Source organism: Syngnathus scovelli, unplaced genomic scaffold, assembly GCF_024217435.2.
Source record: "Syngnathus scovelli strain Florida unplaced genomic scaffold, RoL_Ssco_1.2 HiC_scaffold_28, whole genome shotgun sequence".
Classification (NCBI taxonomy): Eukaryota; Metazoa; Chordata; class Actinopteri; order Syngnathiformes; family Syngnathidae; genus Syngnathus; species Syngnathus scovelli.
In genome coordinates, this window is record NW_026061370.1 from 886,745 (window position 1) to 898,544 (window position 11,800).

Consider the following 11,800-nt stretch of genomic DNA (forward strand, 5'->3'; position numbering starts at 1 on the left):
GTGACGCTGTTTGAAAGAAGGTTTGATCAGGTACCTACAATCCTGTGCGCCAAAGATGTTTAAAGTAAAAAAGACATTAATGAAAACAAAATACTTGTTTAAACCTTCTATTTAGGTTGAGTCCTTGTAAGTATAGTAAATCTATCAACGTCTATTGTTTGTATTAGAAGGACTGGTTGCTACAATTTGAGTGTGAGACCGCCTGTGAATTTGGTGAGACCAGCAGTGACGTGGCCCGTTTTGACCCAGATTATCAGATCTCTCTTTCTTTTCAGATGGAATAAATCTTTCGCCTTTTACTAAAGATTTCCGTGGGGAGGAACAATAAGAGTCTATCTCTACCCATTCTCACCAACGGTTTGTTAGAATAGGCCTCTTTGGCACCACTTTTATGGTTAAAATTCTCTCTTCTATGATCAGCTCTCTTAATCCCTCAAACCCAAGAACCGAGACTACACTTGATTTTAGCCAAAAGGCCGAGAAGCGATGGAGTATGCGAGTGACGGACTCACTTACAGGCTTCCCCGTCTACCCATTCTCAGCAACGGTTTGTTAGAATAGGCCTCTTTGGCACATGTGATTAGCTGGGTAGCTTGAGCTATGCCGTTATATCGCTGCAACCCTTCTCTTGCTTTATTAGCTTTCTCTTCTCTATGACACCCTTTGCACATATGTAGAAGTCGCTCTCAGTTAAGACTACAAGGTCACACGTCATCACACAGGCTAGGCAGAGTCGCCTCCTTGCAGAAAGGCGGCCCAGAGTAGTATAAGAGCAGGAACCTTGGCGCTGGGAGAGGGACCTTCTTTCGCATCTCGCAGAAAGGGCTCCACAGCTGTGCATCGATCATTCTGGCATACATCAAATAGTTAAACTGTGAAGGCTGCCTCTTGGTAATTGCTGTTAGCATATCGAGCATTAAAGATAAAGAACTGGGATCAAACCTAACAGGTTACAGTACGGAACAGAGTGCTGCTCTTCTGGGCACTAATAAATCGGCAAACTTGTCTGATGACTTATTTGTTCACTCTTCTTCACCCGCAGTAATAAATATAGTTCACGAGGCATATATGCTTCCCCTTTCAGCAGTCTCTATCCAAATACACAGTGTAGATACCTATTAAAATGGTAGACCCGATGAACATGAAAGGCAAAGATGGATAATTCGCCAAGAACTTTCCAGGGTCATCATATGTACAACGGCTGCACCGAAAGAGTTGGGCCAGAATAGAGCGGAACTCATGCAGAAGTGCATGAACACCACCTTGCTGAAAGAATAAAACCAACACAATGCATGAATTCACGACAAATGACATACCACCAAATCGGTGTGACTTCTGCTATTGCCTTTGCGAGACCAGTTCAGATATGCTTTATCACGAATTTATAAATCTGGTGTGTTCGGACCTCCGCAGTGGAGGCTCTGCTGAACCCCTGAGACCGACTCACCGAACCCCTAGAGTTTGACCAAATCCAGGTTAAGAACCACTGGTTTAGAGGCAGTTATTTCTGTCACGTGCTGGTGCCACCTGCGACGGGACCACGCCCCCCTGTCAGTGGGATCACCGTCACCTGCCACGGGTTCTTGGACAGCGCTATATCAGCGCTGCCAGCGCAGACCCGAGTGCCAGTCTGTCCCTTGATGCTGCTTCGCTCATCATTCCCGGAGAGAATTGACTCACTTGACTACTCGAAACCCTCGCAGAATCGTTGTCCTCTCCAGCCCGATCGCCGCTCCAGCGCCAGCTGTTCCCATCATCCCCTTCAAATAAAGTCCGTCGTTACGCACTTGGCTGTACTGTCCGATCCTTAACAATTTCTGCAAAAGGAGGATCTACTAAATATTGCTGTCATTTTTCTGTTGGAGTTTCCAAATGTATGCACCTGCCTACTTTTGTTTAAATAATGATTGCACCCTGTCTGCAAATCCTATAAACTTCATTTCACTTCTCAAATATCTGTGTTGATCACTGCCATCATCCGCCATGCATGGATTCGGGCCATCTGATTGGTTCCTTTGCCCCCCCATACACACAGGAATTGGTTAGGACTTGATTAGTAAATGCTAGGAATCGTTTTGCCTGTCTGTTCAGAGCAAGAAACAAGCCACTAGCCCCACGGGAAGTTGTCATTTTTTGTAAGCTTGTGTGTATGTAAATTTGTCATGGTCCAACGTAAGACTGTTTAGGGTGAATAAAAAATAACTGCAACAAGTTTATTCTGCTATTAACCAGATTCAAACTGGGGTTGCAGCCGCCTCATTGCTATATTATGGCCAATATGCAGTTGCATGTTTAGGGTCTTTTCTCTAGGAACTTCAGCCACGACACCCAGGCAGACCATGAAAGAATGTCGATGTTAAAATGTTGGTTGAACTATCCAATAACTACGCAGATCCGATGATTCCTAAGACTTGAGATCAGACAAAATTGGAAAGACTATTTTTTGATGGTGTCTGTGAGTTACTTCAACCCAAAAGTTCACATAAATTACACATAGCTAATGTTGACCACAAAATGGTATGTGAGCTGGCCAGGAGTCCTGGAATCTTTTGATTTGTAGACAGATGCGTTATCCATTGCTCCACGAGCCCCACAGGAATATGTGGCTTATAAACTTGTGTGTAACACTTTTGCAAAAATGAAAAACAAAAAAAAAATGGGTGACATTATTTGAATATGCCATGCTTTATCCATTGCGCCATTCGCCCTACAAGTTAAGGCTATCGACCGCAAACGTGAGGAAAATCGTCATTGTCCAAAAGATGGCTGTTCAGCAATAGTGAGCAAGGGACAAATTCCACATAGTTATTTGAGTATGCCATGACCCTGATTCGAACCAGGGTTGCTGCAGCCACAACACCGAGTACTAACCACTATATGATCATGGCCAATATGCGCAACTTATTTAACGCTACTGCATACAGGCCATGATCGTGTAGTGGTTAATGGTTGTGTTCCATTCGAATCCGGGTTATGGTATAATCAAATTACTTTGATGAATTTGTCTGCTGGTCACTGTTGCTAAGCAGCCTTCCTTTGGACAATGACAGTTTTCCACACAAGTTTACAGTCGATACAGTCTTGTAGGGTGAGTGGCGCAAAGGATGACACATGACGGCAGATTCAAGTGATGAGAATCGAAACAACAGATTCAAGAGACCCAAGGTAAATGAACACAACCCGTTTCGTTTCAATTGACAGCCCATGTGACATGCACCTCAGATGAAATGGGGCTAGTTGATCAACAGCAATGTTTTAACAAAGGGATCATCTGGGAGTTAAACCCCAGACCTCTCACACCCAAAGCAAGATTCATACCCCTAGACCACTGGTGTCAAACTCGAGGCCCGGGGCCAGTTATGGCCCACCGTATCATTTTCTGTGGCCCGCAACGACAAATTGTGCATTAAATCTATGTCATACTAACATTGCAAATTGTCGGAACTTTTAAGAATCTTCTTAAAATTATTTTTGAAATATGTGAAAAGTTTCCACGAGTCTGATTTGAAAAAGCAATTATTTGTCAGTTTGTTTTGTAGCTTATACTGTATATAATATGAGGCGTTTATTTATTTGGGTTGACAGTCATAATGGCCCATCGAGGGAAACTTTGACTACAATGTGGCCCGCGACAAAAATGAGTTTGACACCCCTGCCCTAGACCAACGAGCCTCAAAGAAAGCTTGCAGACCATGGTACATTCTGTGTAACATTGGCCTGTCATATGAGAAAGGACTCATATGTGAGGTTGCTGTTTGTGGACTTCAGCTCTGCCTTCAACACCATTGTGCCGCAGCGACTCATCTGCAAACTCGATGAGCTGGGCCTCAGTACCTCCCTCTGCAACTGGATACTGGACTTCCTCTGTCAGAGGCCTCAGGTGGTGCGTGTTGGCGACAAAATCTCCGCCAGCATCACGCTGAGCACGGGGGCCCCCCAGGGCTGCGTGCTCAGTCCATTGCTCTTCACCCTGCTGACGCATGACTGCACTGCGACCTACAGCGACAACCACATAGTGAAGTTTGCTGACGACACGACTCTGGTGGGTCTCATCACGAAAGGCGACGAGACTCGGTACAGGTCGGAAGTTGACCTTCTGACCACGTGGTGCAGGGACAACAACCTCCTGCTGAACGTCAATAAGACCAAGGAAATCATTGTTGACTTCCGGAAGGGTCACACAACACACCTGCCGCTGATCATCGACGGTGCTGTGGTGGAGAGGGTGAGCTGCACCAAGTTCCTGGGGGTGCACATCAGTGAGGACCTCTCCTGGTCCGCAAACACCTCGTCACTGGCAAAGAAAGCTCAGCGCCGCCTGTACTTCCTGCGGAAGCTCAGGCGTGCATGTGCTCCTCAGGCAGTCCTGTCTACATTCTACCATGGCACCATTGAGAGCGTCCTCACCAGTTGCATCGCTGTCTGGGGTGGTAACTGCACTGAACAGAACTTGAAGGCCCTGCAGCGCATAGTGAATACGGCTGGTAAGACTATTGGTGCTTCGCTCCCCTCCCTGAAGGACATTTACACCTCCCATCTCGCCCGCAAGGCAACCTCGATTGCCAGAGATGTGAGTCACCCGGCTCACTCTTTGTTTGACCTTCTGCCCTCTGGGAAGAGGTACAGGAGCCTGCGCTCCCGCACCACCAGACTCGCCAACAGCTTCTTTCTCCAGGCTGTTAGGGCCCTGAACTCGCTACCCCCTTCTGCGTAGCGTGCGGCACTGTTGCGCTATTTTCGGGAATGTCTGCTGTACGCGCACTTGCTCCTTTTTTTTCTGCTCCTCTTATTTATTTATTTATTTATTTATTTATTTATTTATTTATTTATTTATTTATTTATTTATTATTGTTGTGTTATTTATTCATTATTTATTCAGCACGCTTTTGTTATACTTGTTTACTTGTTTGTCTGTTGTGAGCCATGTCTTGTCACCGTGGGATAGGGGGGAACGAAATTTCGGTTTCTTTGTGTGTCTTTGGCATGTGGAGAAATTGACAATAAAGCTGACTTTGACTTTGACTTTGACTCCACACAACGATAGACAACAGTGTTTCAAAGAAGAGCTCGTCCGGGAGTTTAACCCGGGCAATCAAAGAACCCTAGGCGAGAATCATTCCCCTGCACCAATGAGCCCCATAGTAGACCAGCTGACCCCATTACATTCCAGCAGAATTTCAAAGATTCTCCCAGAAGGTAAACTTAAAAACACATGGAAGAACACACACAGGTGAAAAAAATGTTTCCTGCTCAGCTTGTGGCCAAAGATTCTCAGAGAAAGGAAGCTTGAAAAGACACACAACAACCCACACTGGTAAGAACCCTTTTTCCTGCTCAGTTTGTGGCCAAAGATTCTCTCAGAAGGTAAATTTAGAAACACATGTAAGAACACACACAGGTGAAAAGCCTTTTTCTTACTCAGTTTGTGGCCAAAGATTGTCAGAGATGGGAAACTTCAAAAGACACACAAGAACCCACACTGGTGAGAAAAACCTTTTGCCTGCTCAGTTTGTGGTCAAAGATTCTCAGAGAAGCGACAGTTCAAAACACATACACAGGTAAGAACCCTCTTTCCTGTTTAGTTTGTGGCAAATATTCTCTCAAAGCAAGCCTTCGACAAGGATGGGATTTGAACCCATGCGTGCAGAGCACAACGAATTAGCAATCCATCGCCTTAACCTCTCGGCCACCTCGTCTTGTGTTGATAAGTCATGTTACGTATGTTGTGCCAAGATACTTTGGATGTGAATGTGAAACCGACGAGGATGTGATATGAAATGATGAGTGGAGAGCACAATGGAGTAGCAACCCATCGCCTAAATATTTCAGCGATCGCATCTCATGCATGAGTTGAATAGGCGACGTGATATGGTATGTACGGTGTAGTATAAGCCGCAAGGTAAAATGATACGATACTTTAGATGTGTAACGAAGAAAAGGTAAGCCACAAAATAAGTGACACTGTAAACAAAGCAAAACGTTTTTTCAATGTTGTCTCACCCCAAATCTTTGGGATCATCGGATCTGCACAGTTGGATAGTTCCACCGACATTTTAACATCAACATTCTTTCATGGGTGTCTTGGCTGAAGATCCTAAAGAAAAGACCCTAAACTTATTGTATGCGATTGCATATTGGTCATGATCGTATAGTGTTGTGGCCGTAGCATCACCGGAACGAATCTGGGTCATGGCGTCAGTAAATTACCTTGCTGAATTTGTCCGTTGTTCACTGTTGCCAAACAGCCTTCTGTTGAACGCAGGCTTCCAGACATTACGTCCACCTATGTTTTAACATCAACTTTATTTCATAAAGTTCTTCCAAATTCATCTTGGTGAAACTCCCTCCCTCAGGTGTTCCCATCTTTTTTTAGGCCTGGCTGCCACGAGGCAGCGGTAGAAACAAAATATGACCCTGAAAGGGCACGCCCAAACCGGCTATGATATTAATCAGAATTCGTTCATCACTAAAATGCAGTCCTCAGGTCCATGTCATATTCGCTACCAATCGGAATGTAACGGACAGATTTATATTCAAATGTCAAATCTCGAACGCCACCGTCGCAGTGGAGGTGAATTACACTCCAAATTCACCTCCACTGCAACGACAAAAGCCTCAATTATTTGCGACACGAGAGATATAGAGCACTTCTGAAATTTGAGAAATCATTTGAGAAATTACGATCGTATTTTCTTTCCCGATTTGTGTCGTTATGAAATCACATGTTTTCAAATAAAACACAGATATGGGATCATTTCCCATTCTCTGATATCAAAAGTACACGTACCAAGACATACAACTGTTTTTACCTTCAATACTCAAAATAGACGCCCAATCGCTGTTTGAAAGAATGTGTTCGATCAGGTACCTACAATCCTGTGCGCCAACAATGTTTTAAGTAAAAAAGACATTAATGAACACAAAATACTCGTTCGTTTAAACCTTCTATTTAGGTTGAGGCCTTCTAAGTATAGTAAATCTATGAACGTCTATTGTTTATATTAGAAGGAATGGTTGCTGCAATTTGAGTGTGAGACCGCCTGTGAATTTGGTGAGACCAGCAGTGGGGTGGCCCGTTTTCACCCAGATTATCAGCTCATTCTTTTTTCTCTTCAGATCGAATAAATCGTTCGCCTTTTACTAAAGATTTCCGTGGGGAGGAACAATAAGAGTCTATCTCTAGCCATTCTCACCAACGGTTTGTTAGAATAGGCCTCTTTGGCACATGTGTTTAGCTGGGTAGCTTGAGCTATGCCGTTATATCGCTGCAACCCTTCTCTTGCTTTATTAGCTTTCTCTTCTCTATGACACCCTTTGCACATATGTAGAATTCGCTCTCAGTTAAGACGACAAGGTCACACGTTATCATACAGATTAGGCAGAGTCGCCTCCTTGCAGGAAGGCGGCCCAGAGTAGTATAAGAGCAGGAACCTTGGCGCTGAGAGAGGGACCTTCTTTCGCATCTGGCAGAAAGGGCTCCACAGCTGTGCATCGATCATTCTGGCATACATTAAAGAGTTAAACTGTGAAGGCTGCCTCTTGGTAATTGCTGTTAGCATATCGAGCATTAAAGATAAAGAACCGGGAACAAACCTAGCAGGTTACAGTACGGAACAGAGTGCTGCTCTTCTGGGCACTAATAAATCGGCAAGCTTGTCTGCTGACTTATTTGTTCACTCTTCTTCACCCGCAGTAATGCATGTAGTTCACGAGGCATATATGTGTCCCCTTTCAGCAGTCTCTATCCAAATACACAGTGTAGGTACCTATTAAAAGGGTAGTCCCGATGAACATGAAAGGCAAAGATTGATCATTCGCAAAGAACTTTCCATGGTCATCATATGTACGAAAGAGTTGGGCCAGAAGACTAGAGCGGAACTTATGCAGAAGTGCATGGACACCACCTTGTTGAAAGAATAAAACCAACACAATGCATGAATTCACGACAAATGATATACCAGCAAATCAGTAGTACTTCTGCTGTTGCCTTTGCGAGACCAGTTCAGATATGCGTTATCACGAATTTATAAATCAGGTGTGTTCGGACCTCCGCAGTGGAGGGAGGCTCTGCTAAACCCCTGAGACCGACTCACCGAACCCCTAGAGTTTGACCGAATCCAGGTTAAGAACCACTGGTTCAGAGGCTGTTATTTCTGCAAAAGGAGGAACTACTAAATATTGATGTCATTTTTCTGTTGGGGTTTCCAAATGTATGCGCCTGCCTACTTTTGTTTAAATAATGATTGTACACTGTCTGCAAATCCTATAAACTTCATTTCAATTCTCAAATATCACTGTGTTGATCACTGCCGTCATCGGCCATGCATGGATTCGGGCCATCTGATTGGTTCCTTTGCCCCCCCCCCCCCCCCCCCCTCCCCCATACACACACAGGAATTGGTTAGGACTTAATTAGTAAGTGTTAGGAATCGTTTTGGCTGTCCGTTCAGAGCAAGGAACGAGCCACTAGCCCCACGGGAAGTTGTCATTTTCTGTAAGCTTGCGTGTATGTAAATTTGTCATGGTCCAACGTAAGACTGTTGAGGGTGAATAAAAAATAACTGCAACAAGTTCATTCGGCTATTAACCAGATTCAAACTGGGGTTGCAGCCGCCTCAATGCTATATTATGGCCAACATGCAGTTGCATGTTTAGGGTCTTTTCTCTAGGATCTTCAGCCACGACACTCAAGCAGACCATGAAAGATTGTTGATGTTAAAATGTTGGTGGAACTATCCAATAACTACGCAGATCCGAAGATCCCTAAGTCTCGAGATGAGACAAAATTGGAAAGACTATTGGTTGACAGTGTCTGTGAGTTACTTCAACCCAATAGTTCACAGAAATTACACATAGCTAATGTTGACCACAAAATGGCATGTGAGCTGGCCAGGAGTCCTGGAATCTTCTGATCTGTAGACAGATGCGTTCGTTATCCATTGCTCCACGAGCCCCACGGGAATATGTGGCTTGTAAGCTTTTGCAAAAAATGAAAATAAAAATAAAAAATGGGTGACATTATTTGAATACGCCATGATGCTTTATCCATTGCGCCACTCGCCCTACAAGTTAAGGCTATCGACCGCAAACGTGTGGAAAATCGTCATTGTCCAAAAGATGGCTGTTTAGCAATAGTAAGAAAGGGACAAATTCCACACAGTAATTGGAGTGTGCCATGACTCGGATTCGAACCGGGGTTGCTGCGGCCACAACGCAGAGTACTAACCACTATACGATCATGGCCAACATGTGCATCTTATTAACGCTACTGCGTACAGGCCATGATCGTGTAGTGGTTAATGTTCGATTCGAATCCGGGTTATGGTATAATCAAATGACCTTGTTGAATTTGTCTGCTGGTCACTGTTGCTAAACAGCCTTCCTTTGGACAATGACAGTTTTCCACACAAGTTTACAGTCGATACAGTCTTGTAGGGTGAGTGGCGCAATGGATGACACATGACGGCAGATGTTAGAGATTTGCTTACTCCAACTTATTTTGCAAGAACCACAAGGAGACAGGCAAGTTCTTTTAGACACCTGCAGGTGGAGAGTTCACTCGCTACAGGAATGAAGTCTAAAAGTCTCCTCCCTGCAAGGGCATATTTATTAGGAGGAACAGAGTGGGGGTGGGAGTGGACAGGTTTGGTGAACCCCCGGCCTCTGATAAGATCAGAGCAGGGGGTGTTTTACACTATTGTGGGAAACAGACTCTGCATTGTGAGGGCCAGACGTGATTGATTTAATTATTACATTGTGAGGGCCAGACAGGATTGATTTAATCATTACAGTCTACATTCCAACATAATCCTATGATAAAGATAACCTGGAAAACCCTAACATCTCCCTCCTGTTTTATCATATGATTATGCTACCCCAAACAACAAAGACAAGTAAGAAAAAAACACATATATATGTATAATGAAGAAAGAAGAATAGGAAAAATAAAAACAACAAACAATGATAGCAACACTTTCCAGTGAAGATGAGGCATTACCTTAATACCCCAGATCAAACTTATTGTGTAAGCGAAAAACCTGCTGGCCAGATGTTATTAGCAGGAAAATTCTTACACGGTCCCTTTGCCTAAGACGACCAGAATGCTATCAATAAAAAACAAAAACACAGAAACAGTACATCATTGTATCCATCACTTGCGAAGCATTTTCGATGGTCAAATCATCAAGTTTCTGTAAAACATGCTCAACAGAACAGCATCTACGCAATCCACGTCTCATTATCATTATCACGTCTGTCACGTCTAAGAAGTTGTATATGTGCTCGTGTTTTCGTCAGCTGATGATGTTCTAGTCTGTAGGTGAGGTCTGTCACACACACTGGCGCACACACTCTTGTCCAGTTGGCAGGCAGCATCGGACAACTCCTGTGACCACAAAACCATGATCCGTACTGAACAGGCACGTGCACTCATAGGATGCAGGTGGGGCAGTGCCTCTGAACTTCTGGCTGAAGTAGGTCCCGTCCGATGGTGCAGCCATGTTGGTAGTAGAGCCCTTACACCTTGAAAACAGCTCTCTCATCCTGGCACACAGCGGTGATGTCCAAAGCTCCCATCCAGTTTCCTCCTGGAGAGCAGTCGTCGTTAATGCATTTGTGGGTCCTGCAACCTTGGGTGCAACATGTGTAGTCAGCAAGACTTGGAATGGTCCCTCCCGTCGTGGCTGGCCCAGTTCCTTCCTTTGATGACCTCGATGTAGACCCAGTCTACTGGATTTATGGGGTTGTCGACCTGTGAGGAGGAAAGATCAAGCGGCAGTAAATTTGTCTTTGACACAGTTTGAGCGTCCTGATCATATAATCTGCCAAGGACTGCTCTTCATCTGTTGTTTGCAACTCTCGTAGTCAATTGTAGTGCCCATTTAACTGGCAAATAGGAATGTTTGCGGGAAGAGTTTGAACACTTCCTAATGATTCCCTTTAACCAAAAACTATTTATGACAGGGGCGTTCCCATTTATTGCCTCCTGGTTTAAAAGAGATTGTCTTATCCATGCCTTCTTTGTCCTCACACGCTCGCACCCACACAGGGTGTGAACACACACACACACACACACACACACACACACACACACACACACACACACACACACACACACACACACACACACACGCACCCACGCAGACAAAGAGATTCTAATCCATCTCTCATGTAGCTTCTCTTGATAGAATCTCCTGTTGGTAACTGTATAGCAGACGTTTTAGCATATAATCCCATACTCTGCTCTCTCACTTCTACTTTTTCATGTCGGTGCAGTCGTAGGTGGCCCCTATTGCAGTCATTGTCTTGTTAACTGTCGCCTTGTGACTCCTATGCATGACTGTGTGAATGTCAAAAATTGAACGTACCTAACTTTCTGACCATCCAACCTCCACTGTGGTATAAAAACCCTTACTATTGTATTGAGTAGGTACATTGAGCAACCTAGCTTCCTCCTGACTGCCAAATGTCCTGTTCTAAAATTTATATAACTCGACCTCTACGTCTTAAGCTTGATGAGCCAAAATATAAGATCTTGCTCTTGTTTCCTACCGTTTTAGCCTATTTGTTTTATCCAAATCCGTTCAATCTCTGATTATAATCTGTAGCCCTACGTATTTTTCAAATTTCTATTTATTTATTTATTTATCAAATCTCCTCAGTTCTGTCAAACTCAGTGCACAATGAACCTCCCTTCCACTTTGAACCAAGCTCCACCAAATTTGGGAACGCCGTAGCAAGGAGTGCGATTTGGTTGTCGGACACTCCAAGTCCATATCTTTTTGCCGCACTTCACCCTATC

General features: G+C 44.2%; 3 non-coding genes across 3 annotated transcripts; 2 read left to right on the forward strand and 1 right to left on the reverse strand.

The window, feature by feature from the left end:
- The first annotated feature begins 257 nt into the window (after nt 1-257).
- Nucleotides 258-367, forward strand: LOC125993379 (U5 spliceosomal RNA). Its single transcript, XR_007490173.1, has one exon. It is a non-coding gene; the product is annotated as a U5 spliceosomal RNA (small nuclear RNA).
- A 5,247-nt stretch (nt 368-5,614) lies between these two features.
- On the reverse strand, nt 5,615-5,696 carry trnas-gcu (transfer RNA serine (anticodon GCU)). The gene has a single exon. It is a non-coding gene; the product is annotated as a tRNA-Ser (tRNA).
- Nucleotides 5,697-7,096: 1,400 nt separating this feature from the next.
- LOC125993385 (U5 spliceosomal RNA) lies at nt 7,097-7,208 on the forward strand. Its single transcript, XR_007490180.1, has one exon. It is a non-coding gene; the product is annotated as a U5 spliceosomal RNA (small nuclear RNA).
- The last annotated feature ends 4,592 nt before the right edge of the window (nt 7,209-11,800 follow it).